The 16,846-nt window shown below is 46.3% G+C and overlaps 1 protein-coding gene and 1 non-coding gene across 2 annotated transcripts in view; one reads left to right on the top strand and one right to left on the bottom strand.

The window, feature by feature from the left end:
- Positions 1-16,846, bottom strand: part of sick (sickie) — an 819,067-nt gene that overhangs the window by 405,198 nt on the left and 397,023 nt on the right. The gene's annotated exons all lie outside the window — the stretch shown is intronic.
- On the top strand, positions 2,466-2,537 carry TRNAC-GCA (transfer RNA cysteine (anticodon GCA)). Its single transcript has one exon. It is a non-coding gene; the product is annotated as a tRNA-Cys (tRNA).

The following is a 16,846-nucleotide window of genomic DNA, read 5'->3' as shown; positions in this document are numbered from 1 at the left end:
GAAATCATGCAGTAATCAAAAACGCAGCATGGAGGCCATTTTAGGTCATCTTCACGAAACACATACCCACACCTCACACACAGCTTCATACTTATGAAAGAGGACAAACCAATATGCAAGCAGTGTGGAGATGAACTAACAATAAACCATATCTTACACGTGCGCCAGAGTCGAGAAAATAAGAGGAAACATTTTGTACAATTTTGCAACAGATCCCTTTCCATCCCAGCATGATCCTAGGAGAGACGTGCAAATTTCCTGCATTTTTGTTTTCCTAAAATGTTCCTAAACAAGCTAAATTCTAAAGAACATTTTAGTCATTACACACAAAATAAATACATTAAACCTTGTTCTTGGTGCATGGCAGCATTAGTCGCTTATGCACCATAAAAATCAACACAATGCTGTAAGGTATACCTTGGTTAGCTATGTTATATGAGACAAGCTTTCGGTCTGGTGTGGTCCTTATTCACGTGACAGCGCTGTCATGAGGGTCTATGTCCCAGCGATCGGAAAGTGACCTATTCCAATAATTTTACAAACTGAAGGCGATTCTACAGACTTCTAAAGACTGGAGTGCTCAAATGTTTTATCAACGTCCGCCTGCTTTGACAGCCTGGAGTGAAACTGTTGAAGAGAATACATTTCTGAACATTTAATGCGTTTCTGAAGGTGTTGCTTTCAATTACGGGGCCCACAAAAAGCAGCTGAATGTCAAACGCCGCCTAGGTGGGCTTTCTAGCAAGACAGCGGTGTAGCGTGGAAAATCGCTCCGCCGGTCCATCGCTGGCGCCGCTGACTTGAAAGGCGAACTGTTCAAACTTATAGCTAATGACCACACCTGAAACACTGAATTGTGCATGATCAAGGCAGAATTTCTCTAACACTGAGCACTGGTAGCTATCGATTTCGCGCCCAATATTGTGAAAATCCCTCCTCTCTTCGATTATTGATACATCCACGGTTGAACATTTATGCGCCTCGGGGTAGGCCAGCCGTGGGAACATAGTCTGCAAGTTCAGTATATCTGATATTTACTCTAAAACCGTAAATGCGTGGTTGTAGCAACGATCACTTGCATGGCACACACTGCAAAATTCCAAGAGTCAGCTTCTGCAACGAAATGTGCAGCGCACATTTTCTACCGCGTACCTAAGTCCGGCGATGCATATGCATATCGACCCCGATCGTTTCAAAGCTGCGCGGCCGTTCAGTCGGGTCACGCTAACCTCGAGCATGCGGGGGTTTAAACTACATGTACGCAAAATTCAACGACAAGAAAAAGATGCAGGCTAAGCACTTTAGTCTAGTCTTCCCCTAAATACCAAAGAACATTGCCGTTCACAGGGAATTCGGATCATTCGCGCTTCCGGCTTTCCGGTTGTGCACTCTTGCGGTGCGGTGCAGTAGGTCTTCGCCTCGACGAGTCGATGTGCAGCTCGCCGCAGTAGCAGCGCAGGCCTCTAGTAGATTCGGCATGTCTTCTGCCACGGCTCTGAGGTAGAATTTAAACGAAGAATTTAGCTAGAAACATCCTGTTTCCTCGGTCTGGATGTGAGGAACGAGCATAATGCCATTTCACATACATACTTTGGACTGCCGAATGTTCTGCACGGCGAGGTGTGTGTGTGTTGTGCCGACGCTAGGTCTTCGGAGGTCGATGCAGGACCTAAGACAGCGTAAATGCTAGGAATAGCTCGCTCGCACTACGGGCAGATCGAGGTGATAGTTTAGTGCGAAGCGAAAGCTGCTCGTGAATGTGCGTGAGCTTACGTAGCATCGCCTGCAGCTATATGCGTGACAGCGATGCTTGCCGTACACAACCCTAAGTGAAGACCGTGATTTATGTTAGAACGGATGCACTCTTCGTAGCACCTCATCGAGAGTCGCGGCTAGCTGATATCATAGAGGATAAGATTCATTCACGCGTAGCAAGCGGCGTTCGACGTGCATATAGCCATGAGCCTGTATATCGACGTCCGCCGTATCTTTACGAGAATCGAATGGATACGTCGGACGTACTACCTTTAGACACTTCGTTCAATGTTAGCACCTCGCTCACCCGTGGCGTTTGCTTCTCGTGTACTTTGATGCATCAAACAACCGGCGCTCGGCGCTTAGTATGATAAGTCGTAACGAACGCCCTGACACACCTTTGGGTAGTGACGCTCGCCGAAAAAGGAAAAAAGCCAAGACTGTACCCTTCATACAGCATGTTCGGAAGCGGAGTGCAAGCCATGCGAGCGAGGCGAACGCTGTGCAAGCATACTGATATGAAAGGCGTCGTCGTTTCCCGCTGGAAGGTCAAACAAGCTAGAAAACGCAGTAGAAGTTCAGCGCTGCTGAGCTTGTAGTAATGAAACGAAGTGTGGTCTTTGTACCATATTTAAAACAACGCTATGAAGCGAACGAAACACCCAAGCGTCATGTTCCTATACCATTAAGAAACCTCTACGGAGCGTGTTGGGGGTATAGCTCAGTGGTAGAGCATTCGACTGCAGATCGAGAGGTCCCCGGTTCAAACCCGGGTGCCCCCTCACTTTTTTTTTTTTTTTCGTTTTTTTTTTTCGAAGCATACTTTCTTTTGTCCAACAAAATAGTAAACGACATCTTACAGCGAGACAATAAATCTAAATTGTTTTTCTGTGCAGTTTCTTGCCCCCCGTAGCCGCGGAATAGCGCTGGTAGGAGCTCTGCAGTTCACCGTTGAAGCGCTCAGCACGCACTGGAAGCATCAAAAGTGACAACGCCGTGAAAGTACGCAAGTCTGTCATCACCGCAGGAACTACACGCAGATACAACGATGAAAATCGGCATAAAGCATTTCGCCATTTCTCAGTTTCGCAAAATTGAGGGAAAAAAGAAAAAAACAGCAACAAGTTCTCGCTTCTTGGATATGTGCTGCCATCTAGCGGTAAGAAATACAAGCAGTCGACTCCTTGTGAGCGCGGGCTTTTCAAAGGTCTCGTTCAGAAGCTAGCGGTCAATTTCCGCGGGAGCTAAAGAAACTGATCCCCTTGATCAAATTACCTGGGAATCCTACATTCGCAGCCCAAATGTGGATGAACAAAAGATCTTCCTACGCCTGGCGGAGGAGGCTTAGTCCAAGACCTTCTCTGCGGCCACGGCGCAGGAGAGCCGGCAAAGAGACCCTCCCCCTGGCTGAGCCCCTGCCCCGAGGTCCATGTCGGTGTAAAGTCTTCTCACTCACTCACGGTCAATTTTCGAAAGTGTTCGAGCGATATAAAAACAAGAGCGGACATCAGTTCCCTCGTCGCAGAAAAACCCTTCTAACAAAGGAAGTAAATATCTCTCAAACAGGGGTGGATTTGTGGGCCATCTAGAAGGGGCAATGAATGCGGCTCCATGCGGATCATGTATGCCTCGGAACTCTTTCGTCAAAAGAAAAAGGAGAAGTAGGAAGTGAGCCTGGTTTCCCAGTGAAAACCCTCTTTCATGAGAGGGCGAGTGGATTGCCGAGTTAGAAGCCGAGAATTGACAAGCAGCAAGCGACAAAACGTATATATATATTTTTTTTTTTGCCATGCTGTCAATAAAATTACAAAAGCCACCATTGTCACTAGAGAGGGAGCACTTCTAGTTGCATTCGCTGCCGACAGATGGCTCTGACAGTACCGTAATGATAAAGTTACTGTATATGCTACCAAAGGTAGCATATAGAGTAACTCTACGTAATGCCGCCCTATGGCTGTACTCATAGGCATGCACACAGAGGAGCAGACGAACGTCGCTTCCCCTAATGAGGAACCCTGCGCAAAGTCTATGGCTGCACTACGGCTACCCACAGAAAATAGAACTTGTTCACGGCGAGATAGTAGTCACGTGGGCTAGAATACGTATACTGCCCGACCAAATACTTCATCGATCGTGACTTGTAGGAATGGCTGGATTGCCCATGATTATCCAGCGGGCCAATTTCCTAATCTTAAAACTTTTTTATCAGTATTTTAATAGTTCATAGTTTCATAGTCAAGACTGACAGCAGCAGGCACTTGTTTCTTTCTAGCAGGAGAGCTACCAGACACAAACATACTAAACACCTGCAGGAATACAGATTCCACATAGGCACGTTAGGGAATGGAGCTCTTTGCCCCATGAGCTTGTGACTTACTCATCGATCCCCTCATTTATCAGCAATCTCTCCATGTCTCTATTAGAAGCATAACTTCTCAACTGTTTATGGTTACTGTGCACAGCTCAATGCACATTTTGTTTGACTTTTGCAAAGTGCTTGTGTATTTTTATAATCTTTTTTTTTTTTTGCATGAACATGTATTTCTCTAGCATAACCCATTATGCTGCTCGTTAATGTCTCTGCTGTGTCATAATGCTCTTTGTTTTGGTTTGTTGCGAATAAGCATTTTTATTACTATTTATTGCTCCCTAATCCTGTTCCAGCCCTCAAAATAATCTGAAAGGCATCGCCCCCGACGGCACACCTTCTTTGCGAAATAAAACACAGCGACAGACCCTTTAATCTGCGTGGACTTCGGACGGACTATAGGTACCTTAGCAAGGCGCCGGACAACCCTCCCTCTTTCATTCCAATTCTTGCTTCGAGGATAAGGTATTTATTAAATGCTGCGCCCTATTAGTCGCTCTCTCCGACCTATCGTGAAGTGGCGCCCAAAACCGCGTCCTTTGCACGAAGAATTGGAAATCGTGGTCTGAAAAAAAGACATAGTTATTTATATTTATTCCATTGCTCCTACTGTTCCTAACTGTTCTAACTTGTTGTTCAAATTCCTGTTTTTTTTTTTTTTGTTATTGCTTGGCTCTTGGCCTACGATGGACGAAATTTTCTTGATGTAGCCCCCAAAGCAATTTGAGACCCCTGATATCGACTGACCTGAAGCGCTAAGTAAACGATACATTACAATAATTCAAACTTCTTTAACTGGTGGCTGAAGATATTTCGCGATGTTACCTGAGATAAAAATATCCAAAGAAACATGACACACGACGAACCTGGACCCGCCTACGCCGGAAGGTAGGCGACCAGATAAGCAAGACTGACAAAAACACGCAGGAGCCAGTCACGTCCGCTTTCAGGAGGAACGGAGGAATGAAAACAAACCGCAAGAGATATGAAGTGACCCCTTCTCCATCTGAAGCACGTATACGTTAGCGAGAGCGATATCACCGCTGAAGCAGCGAACTAGCCATTCAGCACCTCCCCTATTACCGACGGGAGAACAGAGAGGAATACGGTCCCGCACAGCCCACTCACGTTCCGTCTCGGCTCGCTGGACAGGGGCAGGAGAGCGGGGGTGTCGTATTTTCCTCACGGGACAACTACCCGAAAGAAAGCGGGAAAAAAGGGCGTTGAATGTCAACGCGCAGAGCAGGTCCAGATCAGCTGGTCCATAAACATGGCGGAGTGGACACGAAGGCGTGCGATATGTACCAGGTGGGCGGGAATGGAGAATTTGTCTGTGCGATGACGTCATCACAATTATGGAGTACGGGCTGCCTGCGGCCGGCGCGACTTTATTGGTGGCATGAAGCTAAAGCGACTTGAACGCAGGAACCATGTGGATCCGTATGTCCGTTTACACCCGCAACTAACTCACTTGCTACTGCCTCCCTCAAAGCGAGTGACATTCGATTATGGAATTTTACAGCGACATCTCATCATTATCATCATCGCCATCAGCAGCAACCGGACGACACCCACAGCAGGGCGAAGGCCTCTCCCATAAGCCTCCAATTCACCCGGTCCTGTGCTAGCCTTCACCCTGCGACAGCTCTACTCAACGAAGTCAAGCACCGTTCGTGCCTGAGTATGACGTTTATTTATCCTTGGTAAGCACTAAAACGACACCAGGCGTTTGACGCTCATTGTTCTTGATAATCCAAGCTTAATTGAGCGAGTGTTTGATCATGGAAGGTGCGCTGAATTACATGGAAGGTGGGCCGGACAAGAGGTTGGCGTTAAAGAAAAGAAGATGGGATAGACAACAAGCCGCGTAACTAGTGAAAAAAAAAATATAGCCGCTGGTGTCATGCACCACTTTGAACGTATGGTTCATATATTCGGATTTCGCCCTTCATTAACCATGCTAAACCGAGATACCACTTGTAAAACCAAGTTCAACCATAGCCTGATACCTGCCCCTTCCCCCCCCCCCCCCCCACACACACACACACACTTATTTTTTCAGGGAATTAGAAGAATAAAACTTGAAAAATAAAATCAAATTTTTAGAGTTCCTGAATCAACAACTGCAACTGTTTCACTTTTTCCAAAGTCACCGAGTTTGAATCATGCATACTTTATTGAAAAAGGCGCGAAAAGGAAATTTTCGGTCTGAAAAGAATTTTTTATTACTGCACGGAGTATCTCAGCTCAAAGCCTGCGTAAACAACGGGCCATCTAGGGGCGCGTTGCGATGCACGCCAAGTGCAGCATGCGTAGGCTACGACAGCCGACTGCGGACCTTCGTGGACACGTCGTGAATAACAGAGCAGAGCTGCGGCAGCGGCCGTAGTGCAGTGCTTATAGCATCCCCTTTCAGTGCAGCGTTCTCGGTGCAACACAGGTAGTGAGCTATGCATTTTAGTGGCCCTAGCATTTCCTGACATAGCTCCCTTGGAGCGAGCAACAAGGCACTGTACGCACTACCGAAAAAAGGGAACCAAATGAAATAGTAAATGTCAGAAGATATCCCGCTTTACTCTAACGGGAAGAAATGACAGCGGCCGCTATTTCGTGCCTACTACGAGACAACAGTGCCGTGCTCCCAAGCCCACCGGCAGGCACTCCGTGAGCGCAGATCGCTGATTGTTAATTGTAAGAAACGCGTTCCCCTGTCCTCTGTTGGAATGTTGACTACACTTTTTTCGGGCCGCAAAATAAACACGTACCCTGACGAAATTTCATTCGAAAATCTCTGCGCCATTGCATTTCGTACTGGTGAGGTCCCCAGTGAAAATGACTCAGCGATCATATAGATGTGAAAGGATGAGCAGCCTCGCCTCCGAGATCCGGGGTCGGAAAACTGCAGCTATCTCAGAAATTGGACCTTTCTATCTCATAAGTGGTCTACATCATGCCTGTAGTGATATATTTTCATATTTTCCAGCGAAAGTCGCGTGTTATGCGTCATTAAAAAACGCCGATTTACCGATATACGCGCACTCGAATTTGCTGTAACCGTGTCCGCTTAAGGCCAATACTCATCTGGCTGACGTCACGGCAGTTTGCACATTGCTATTAAAAAAACAAAAACAAAAAAAATAGAACAGAATACTGTAATAGTTTCTCCCGTAACGCTGGGAGTTGAAGGTGCAGGGGTAGTCGAAAGTTCCCAGGCCACACAGTCTGCTTCTGAGCAGTATAATCAGGCAGCTACGACATCCCAAATCTCGGCGTATTTGTGGAGAGTATAAGAAGCATTATTCTAACCTCTGAGATAATTGATAGAGTTAATGGGATTCTAAGTGCCAGAATATGCCGGCCAGAAGGAGACATAGCTGCCTAGAAACGTTTGATTACCCCTGTACATACGGATGCCACCACCCTTTGTAGCCAAAGCAAGTAGAAGCAGGCTTTGAATCAAACCCGTATACAGCACCGCTATTCCAATTCTCTAGGCCATCCTCTGCACCCGCGTAAGTGCTCGCTTAAAGCCGCTTATGGTGGTCTGTCGCTCACCATTACAGAGCGAGAGTCGTGACGTATATCTCGTTAAAGAATAGTTACACAAACTCCCACTGATCGGTGGCCAATAGGACCATGCAACTACATATATTTTTTTAACTAATAACAAATCACCGTCACCATTCCAAGGAGTTAAGCTTAAATGTCGTTGCAAACCCGAATGTTGTCTTAGTGAGGCTCCGAGAGCCAACTTCGACCCCATTTTATACCTCTGCCAACAATTCCGACCGACATCTCGCTGGAACCTCACGGGCCCAGAGGGTTGGGAGATCGCGGTCACCAGCTGCGTACCGGCCTCACAAAGGCGGCTCGTATAGTGGGCTGGAAAGGTCGCTGCACGTCATGGGCTGTCGGCCACCACCCGGGATCAAGAGCCAGACCAACCCAAGGATGTACCACCCTTTTTAAGGCTCGTCAATAAAGTTTTCACCCACCTACCTAGGCGAATGCCCAAAATCCTTCGTTCTGCATACTGAACACATTTGGCAGCAATCTATTCTTGCTTTGCTTTTCCTTGAAACTCTTAGGTTATGTTATCATTAATGTCTGCCCCGCTGACTAATTACACATGGTTTTAAATTGTGACCCAGAATAATGAAGGTAAGTAGGCGACAGATACACACGGCAACATAATGGTGGTGGTTGTACGAGAAACACCTGCCAAAGGCAGCCATGTATACGCTCCTCCAAAAGCTTACAGCGACTCTATAGGCTGTCGGTCTTACTGGCCCCTGTCAAGCCTCGCTAGCGGCTGTTCTCATGGAACTGCTTTCACTTGCACCTGTAAACACTGTTCTCTATGCCCAACCGCACTAAAACAAGAAAAAGGCACCGGGTGAGTGGCAGTAAACACAACAGGTGAAACGGAAAACTCGTAAGAAAGGGAAACCGTACAGTGGTCCAGAGAAGACGGGGCGACGTGCGCCAGAGCGTTTGCCCCTTGTTTTAATGGGCCTCGGACACAGAGGCGTCTCAGCCATTCTCCGGGGCACGGTACGGTCAGGGGCGTTACGCGACGAGGGCTTCCGGAACAAAAGCGGAAGCGCCCAATTTGCTGCGCCTCCACTACATCGCCGGAACGGAAGCCAGACAACAGAGACGAGCATCCGTATGGTGGTACGCGTGCGTGTATACGCTCTGCACCGGATGAAGAGACACCTGTATTTCCTTTACGCGAGCACCGCACCTGGACTGATTCGCGGGAGATAAGTGCAGCTGTTTTCACGCGGTGCGGTCTCCTTTAATGCGATAATTATGTGTTCTGGCCTTGTTGTCACGGAGTAGCGGAGAATGCATCGCAGGTGATAACTGCAACAACTGCCGAGACAATGCCCGGCTGCGGATGGTGGCGCGAAAGGGGTTGCGCATTATTATTATTATTATTATTATTATTATTATTATTATTATTATTATTATTATTATTATTATTATTATTATTACTATTATTATTATTATTATTATTATTATTATTATTATTATTATTATTATTATTATTATTATTATTATTATTATTATTATTATTATTTGGCCTATTTGTGTGGACATGAGAGGACCGGTTGATAGTCATGGCCCTGAAACCGACTACTGTTCTTCATATAAGGGAAGGCCCCTACAGCAGACAATATAAACGTTTAGAAACAACAACGAAACCACGAAATACGCTGCACACAGTACACAACATAGAGTTCTTTTCGAAAAAGGCCGCAACGTAGCGCGCTCCGCACAAGGGGTTCAGTTATCACTGCGTTCAGGGGCTACAATAAAGTAAGCTATGTGCTTTAGAGCGCCAAGGCTCATTGAAATCACTAGAGACGAGCTTTTATTCTCAAACTACACACTTCCCAGGCCATTTTCTGCATCGTAAGCAGCATTACTTCCTTGTCAACGTAGGTCAGTAGCTAGGGTTCCGTACATTATACTGCAGTATGGAGATTTGCCTAAGCGTACAGTTTTAGAGTACGTTTAGCGAAGACAATTGAATAAAGGTCAGGCCTTGCAGGTCTCTCCCGAAAAGGTGGCTTGGTAGAGCGAACCTGAATAATGATAGTTGGTTTGTTGGTTTGTTGGTTTGTAGGGTTTAACGTCCCAAAGCAACTCAGGCTATGAGAGACGCCGTAGTGGAGGACTCCGGAAATTTCGACCACCTGGGGTTCTTTAACGTGCACCGACGTTCTTCTTCTTCTTCCTCTTCTTCTTCCCCTTCTTCTTCCTCCTCTTCTTCCTCCTCTTCTTCCTCCTCCTCTTCCTCCTCTTCTTCCTCCTCTTCTTCCTCCTCTTCTTCCTCCTCCTCTTCCTCCTCTTCTTCCTCCTCTTCTTCCTCCTCTTCTTCCTCTCCTTCTTCTTCTTCCTCCTCCTCCTCCTCCTCCTCCTCCTCTTCTTCTTCTTCTTCTTCTTCTTCTTCTTCAACTTCTTTTTCTTCTTCTACTTCTTCATCTACTTCTTCTTCTTCTTCTTCTTCTTCTTTTTAAGGAATGTGCTGTGGCCTGGAAAATCAGGCAGGCTAGCTGGTGCTCTGGCCAGAAGCATGGAGCGTATAAGGAAGAGTGGGAACGGGTGGGAGGAAAATGTTGACGCGCTTTACAACTTTACCGCCATTTCACCTGTACGTAACGATAGCTTCGCACGCGTTGCAAATGATAGCGGAATTGACCTTAGCCAAACAAGGATAAAGTACCGAACACTCTTCGAAAGGAGACGTACCTGCCGTTGCCACGGTAATAACGGTGATGCGCTCCACTTTTTATAAGCACGCAGATTACGCAAACGGGTGGTGGGTCACTCAGAGAACATCGAATAAAACATTCGAGGACACTTTGACGACTAAAGTGATGAAAGGCGAAAGCCTGAGTGCTGCATTCTGCTACGCGACTGTTGCGCATGTAGCGATGAAGGCTGCTACGAGTAAAGCGAGCGACTACTCTTTCACATTCTGCGAGTGCATTTATGCAGTGAATTCTGCTTGGCAGCGACGAGATCGCGTTCCTAGTATCTTCGCAGTTGTTCTACGTTTACTGTTGTGTGGGTTATGTTGCCGGAAGCGCGGCATTAATTAGTCATTAATTACGCAACTGTCATTATTTGAACAAAACGTTGCGGGCTAGTTGGTTCATCGCAAGGGGGAACAGCGCAAGCTACACACGGCGTCGCGTAACGGATCGCTACCGGTTGTCGCCTCATGCGGTTACCGTTTAATGGAAGATACGAAGAGCGGTCACCAACCTCTTTTGTGCGAAAGAGATGGCGCTACCAACCCGGCTGTGCGCTTTTTGATGCCGCTTCTTCTTACAATAGAGAGATTTAGCATACCGTGATCCGCGATCCGCCACCGCGACCCTCTACCGCTCGTGGGCGGGGCGCACAAGCTGATTGGTTCCGATGCGGCAGGTCAATGCGCCGACATCAAGTATGTAGCGCCATCTATCGGCATCAAAGTGATCTGGGCATGCGCAATGGAACGCGCGGTGGCGGATCACGGTAGCGGATCGCGGATCACGGTGTGCTAAATCTCTCTAATATGAGACCACTCCGTTAATTCCCTCTAAATCATGCAGAAACCATATCCGCTCGTTGTATGCAAAAAAGAAGAATCAACACTGGAATTTAGCTCTGTGCGAAATTTGAGCCCCACCAACGATCAAAAGGTAAGTTAGCCGGGATAGTTCTTCACTTTTCTCTCGGCGACGAGACGCTGGCTGTATCGACGGGGAACCTGTTTTGTATTAACGAAACGACTCGAATGGCGTCTGTCTCACATTTCCTCTCTGTCGGTTTGCCCAGGCTGCATTCGCGAGGGTCGCCCATCGTTTATGTGTTAGTGCATTATCCGTAGGTCGCAACCTCGATGTGGTTCCCTCTTCGTGCCTCCCGAAACAGAGTGCGGTTTTGTGCAACCGCGGGTTGTGAGTCGTTAAGAATTCAGTGAAGTACAACTCGATGCCCAGAAAGCCGTGACGAGGGATATCAAGTAAAAAAAAAAAAACACGCACACAAAAACAAAAATAATAATACGCATGAACAGCCCAGAGTATTGCAATTCGAAAGACAGGAGCGGACATTCTGCGCTGAAACTACACAAATATATGGAAATATGTAGATATCTATATATGTTATAGATATCCTGAAACAGATAGAGCAGCCTCAGGATGATACGATAATAATGAACCGGTCATCCAAACTCGAAGCTCAGTAAGCCGTAACGAGGGATATGAAGCAAAATAATAATAATAATAATAATAATAATAATAATAATAATAATAATAATAATAATAATAATAATAATAATAATAATAATAATAATAATAATAATAATAATAATAATAATAATAATAATAATAATACGCACGAACAGCCCAGAGTATTGCAATTCAAAAGAAAGGAGCGGAAATGCCCTGCTGAAACTATAGAAATATATAGAGATATGTAGATATCTATATATGTTATAGATATCCTGATATAATAATGAACCGGTCATGAGGGAAGCAAAGCCGTGCTAACAATCGAACTTTCGGCGGACATTTGAGCCGAACCGTTCTGTGAGGAATGTGGAGAAGGAAAGGTTAAAAAAAGAAGAGTGAAAGAAGACTCCAACTCCCCTATCCCCAAAATAGCAGTGCTTAGGAGTGATTCTCGGCCACGCAGGAGGACGCTTAACCTATATAAGAGTAGACGTGAGAGCATCTTTGACACAACCCTTTAATTACTCGAATTTTCGGCATTGCGAGACTGGCACAGAGTTTGGAAAAGGCTTAGATGCCTTTAGATGGTTTAATTTTTCGTGAAAGGAAAGCACTGTTTCTCTCACTTCTCGGTGTACACCTGCACTTACAGCGAACAGCATAAAATGGGAAGTACGCTATTCGTCGGTTCGAATCCATATCGGAAACTAGTATCCAACTCCACCACCAGATGGATGCTAAGTGGGAAGCGAAATAAAAGCGAAAGAGTATGACGTCACTCTGAGGGCTGCACAAAGAACGCTTGCTTGCCAATACGGATAAGAAATCACGCGCGTGGTTTTCTTTTTCGATACATTTTTTTTTCTGCATTTTTAGGCGAAACGAGTTGTATACGCTTCGCGTAAATTGGTTGGTTGGTTGGTTCATAGGAAGGGAAAGGCGCAGTATCTGTCACACTTGCTCTGTGGACACCTGAACCGCGCCGTAAGGAAAGGGAGGAAGGTGGGAGTGAAAGTGGATAGAGAGAAAGGGGGGCCGTAGTGGAGGGCTACGGAGTAATTTCGACCACCTGGGGATCTTTAACGTGCGCTGACATCGCACAGCACACGGACGCCTCTTCGTTTCGCCTCCATCGAAACGCAGCCGCCGAGGCCGGGATTCGATCCCGGGAACTCCGGCACAGTAGTCGGGCGTCTTACCACTGCACCACCCCGGCGGGGCAGCGCGTAAATACGCCTTTATCGAAACGCGTCAGCCGTGGCTATGTCTTGGTCAAGCTTTGTGAGGATCATCGTAATTTCTAGTTGCCGTGGCTTTGCTGTGAATTAGAAAAGTACTAAAGCTCCCCTCCCCGCAAATAAGGCATGTGGCGCTTTCACTGCTCGTTTCATACAGCAGTCATGCCTCAATCAGCGTGAAATGATGGCGCTGACATATGGGAATGGTTCGTGCTGTCTTTAACCGCGGAAGAGCGCCTTTCTATATGCTAGTTTGGCGTCGATATGCATAGGGACGATCTTCTCCCTCGCTGCAAAGTGTAAAACGTTTTTGGTCGTTGGATTGGCTACTGACTTGGAGGAGCTTTTGAAATGGCCACCGAAGATTTAGTGTATCACTGGAAGGCATGCGCGATGATGGACACCGTAGCGCTAAGCTCCAAGTGACTTGCGATATCAAAGGGTGCATCCAAATCTGAACACTGCTGAGTTTTTTTTTTTTTTTTTTAATTTTCCTTTCTTGAAAATACAACCAACGATGCTGCAGCCAGAACCCTTATGAAGTGGCCAGTACCATAGCTCTAATCCAGCCTGCGACATAAATAGTGTTGGTGAGCAGCTGCACACTCTCGAAACTCAGGCAGTGAGGTAGCGAATAGGCTGGTTCGAGGCGTACCCAACAGGGCCGACTACAACCTCCCTCCTCCAATTAAAAAAAAAAAAAAAAGAAAATCTAGACTCATAACTCCAACATATTCACTTAGAGAACCAAGAGCTACAAAGAAGGAAGGGCAGCCTTTTGTCCACCTCATTAAAAGAGCTCGCTACTGCGTAGGCGTCAACGCTCAGAAAGGTTCAAACAGCAGTACTGCAATCAAAGGGAAACTTCGATTCGAAACGCCGAAAATTGCATCATATCCAAAACTGCCACACAGGGACGTCTATATACTTCGGGCATGCAAGGTCAACCCTTCACCCAAAGAGCTGCTACCAGTTCCTTCACGAGAAACATGGAACGCGAAGACTCAAGCCCTTCTCGCAGGTTGGGCAGAATTTGTCCCTCCCAATTTGGTGTCACGGGCCTTAAACAATGCAATCAATAAATATTACTACCACTACCATATAGAAGAGCACGATGGATGTCAACAGATTCGTGCTGACCCTTTTGCGTTACACCAGAAGCGATTATAAAGAAAAACTAAGGCTTGTCAGTACCTGTCCAAACCTAGCCTTAGTGAAAAAAGCCGTATGATTCACAATAACCTCACACAGATTTCTCATACTAAACTCATACAAATGTCATACAATCTCATATATTTCTCATAGGATTAATGTGACTTGTATGAGATGATGTGAGATTTGTACGAGTTTAGTATGAGTTTAATATGAGAATTTGTACAAGGCTATTGTGACTCATAGGGGCTTTTTCAGTAGGGGAAGCTAGCAGCTGAAAATTGCATCGATCATTTTTTCCCGATGCCCAGTTACTTGTTACGCGACGATTTGAAAACTTTGCGTACTGCGAAGTTATGGCTTTCTTCGCAGCATATTTTCTTCACATTACCAGAAACATTCTGAAACGTCTGGCTAATTAAGTGATGCCTCATCCCATGCCGTCGCCTTGCAGGCACTGTAACTGATATAAATTTATCCTTCAACGTAACCTTTTTCGGACCTTTGTTTTTATGCGGTGACCAAAAAGACTCTGCGCAACTTTACTCACTTCTGCAGCGGTACTTCATATCGCGTGGCAGTTCATCCATCTTCCGCACAGAATGTGGATTTTCATCATCTCATTATAAATTCCCCGCGAAGCGATGATAAGGGTTCCGTATATCAAAGAATAGAAAAATTGTGCGTGCTTTCCTTTACTGCTGATACGTCACCGTCTTATAAGCCTTTCCACCAGTACCTTTTTATCGCCCAGGCCCCAGGAGAATACTTTGACATTCTAATCTTTTCTTTACAGCTCGACTTCTTCGTTTTTCGCGTCATTTTTGTGTTGCCCAACAGACTTGCTTTGTCCGTTACTCTTCGGTTCCTTCTGCCGAATTTCGCGCGAAAATCGAATCAAGTTTTATTTCAGACAACTAGTCTTTCTCTTCGCGTTACCGATAAAGGCGCGTTTCAATATTTTGCGCGCGCTAATGTGCCCCACCACAAAGTTCGGAGATATCGTTGCGCCAACCGTGTCGGCAATGCAGAGACCTGAAGCGCTGTACACACAGCGCGATAACCTTGAGCGCCCATTTCTTCATCCTTATTTTCCTTTTAATGTTTCCTATATGCACCGTGAGGCCGACTGCGCTGGCCGCGCTCCGTGATGACCTAATGCGTTTTGCGCAACGCGGCAGCTGAAATCAGGCTGCTACGGGTTTGTTTTCACTTTATTCGTGCCTTCGCTAATGTGCTCGACAGCAGAACATAACAGAGGTGCACACCACATAGACCAACAATAATCGACGCTGGCTTCTGCCATTAAAAGACGAGAAATGAATATAGAGGAATATGCATATACACCACAGTGCAAGTGCATGGCGCTCGGGAGCAGGCTCGAATCCCTGGAGAATCCGACCACATTCGTTCAGTGGAGTCAGCGATTTGCATATACCGCTCGCAACCCCTCACTCGATCCTGCATTTGCCAACTCTAGAAAACGCATTACGGGGGCACTGCGCCCGAGCAACTCATCTTGGGGCAGCAGCGCCCGCGAAATCCGCAGCGGCGCCCAAAAATCATTATTCACGGCGCATGGAGCTGTGGCAGCTCCAGAGTGCGCAGTGCACATATATATGGCCCCGGGCCTAGAAGTCTGACTAGAAAAGCTTACGCTGGCACTTGGTTTTCGAGATTGAGTTCTTTCGAAAGTTTTTCGAAACAGCTTTCAAAATGGCTCCTCTCAAGCGATCGCGCTTCCGAAGTTCCGGAAACCTGAAGCGATAATGAGGTGCAAAATGACGAATAGAGCGCAGTGATAGTGCAGGTTAAACGATCTTCGGGATATGCTCTTTAAAACGTCGATTATAGCTATTCTCTAGTCCATTTCCTTAATTAGGCAGGTATCGTTCACACAGAGACTTTAATAACTGAAGTTATATTAACATCGCCGAAAAGCGATCCAGAAAGAGGCTATTAACTTGAATATTTTCAGCATATTTACTACCACATATTCATAGCATTTAGCGTACTTAATTCGCTTCTGCGTTTGAGAGGGAACGACTGGAGTTGACTATGAAGTGTTGATGCTTATCTCGTGTCTGAACAAAGACTGCTCCCATGCCCACGGTACTCGCGTCAGTATGGATTTCAGTGCCTGCGCTGTCGTCGAAATGAGCAAGAACCGGAGGTGACTGCATAGTTTGTGCAAAAGGCCAGAAAACGCACCGGCTTGAGAACCTTTCCACGTGAACGTCGTTCTTCGCTAAACGCGTCAGCGGCTCAGCGATACACGAGTTCTTTGACGAAACGCCCATAATACAAGAAATAAGCAGAGTTCTCTTAGATCTCTAGGGAGTTGAAAGTTAGGGACAGCCGATGTTTTCTCGAGATCAAGCTTAACGCCTGCTTGGCCCACAACGAGGCCCAAAAGTTTCAGTTATGCGTAAGCAAAATGACTCTTTTCCGCTTTCAGTGCCAGCCCAGAATTTTCCAATAACGCTGAAGAGGCCGTCAAGGGGAGGGATGTGTTCAACAAAGGATGAGCGGAAATGACGACGCCGTCGAGATAGACAAGAACAGTTTGCCACTTCAAATCGTATCCATAAGAAGCT

The sequence above is a fragment of the Amblyomma maculatum genome, chromosome 5 (genome assembly GCF_055883805.1).
Source record: "Amblyomma maculatum isolate TAMU_Amacu chromosome 5, ASM5588380v1, whole genome shotgun sequence".
NCBI lineage: Eukaryota > Metazoa > Arthropoda > Arachnida > Ixodida > Ixodidae > Amblyomma > Amblyomma maculatum.
The sequence above is the reverse complement of the archived record's forward strand: the minus strand, read 5'-3'. Positions and strand labels throughout refer to the sequence as shown.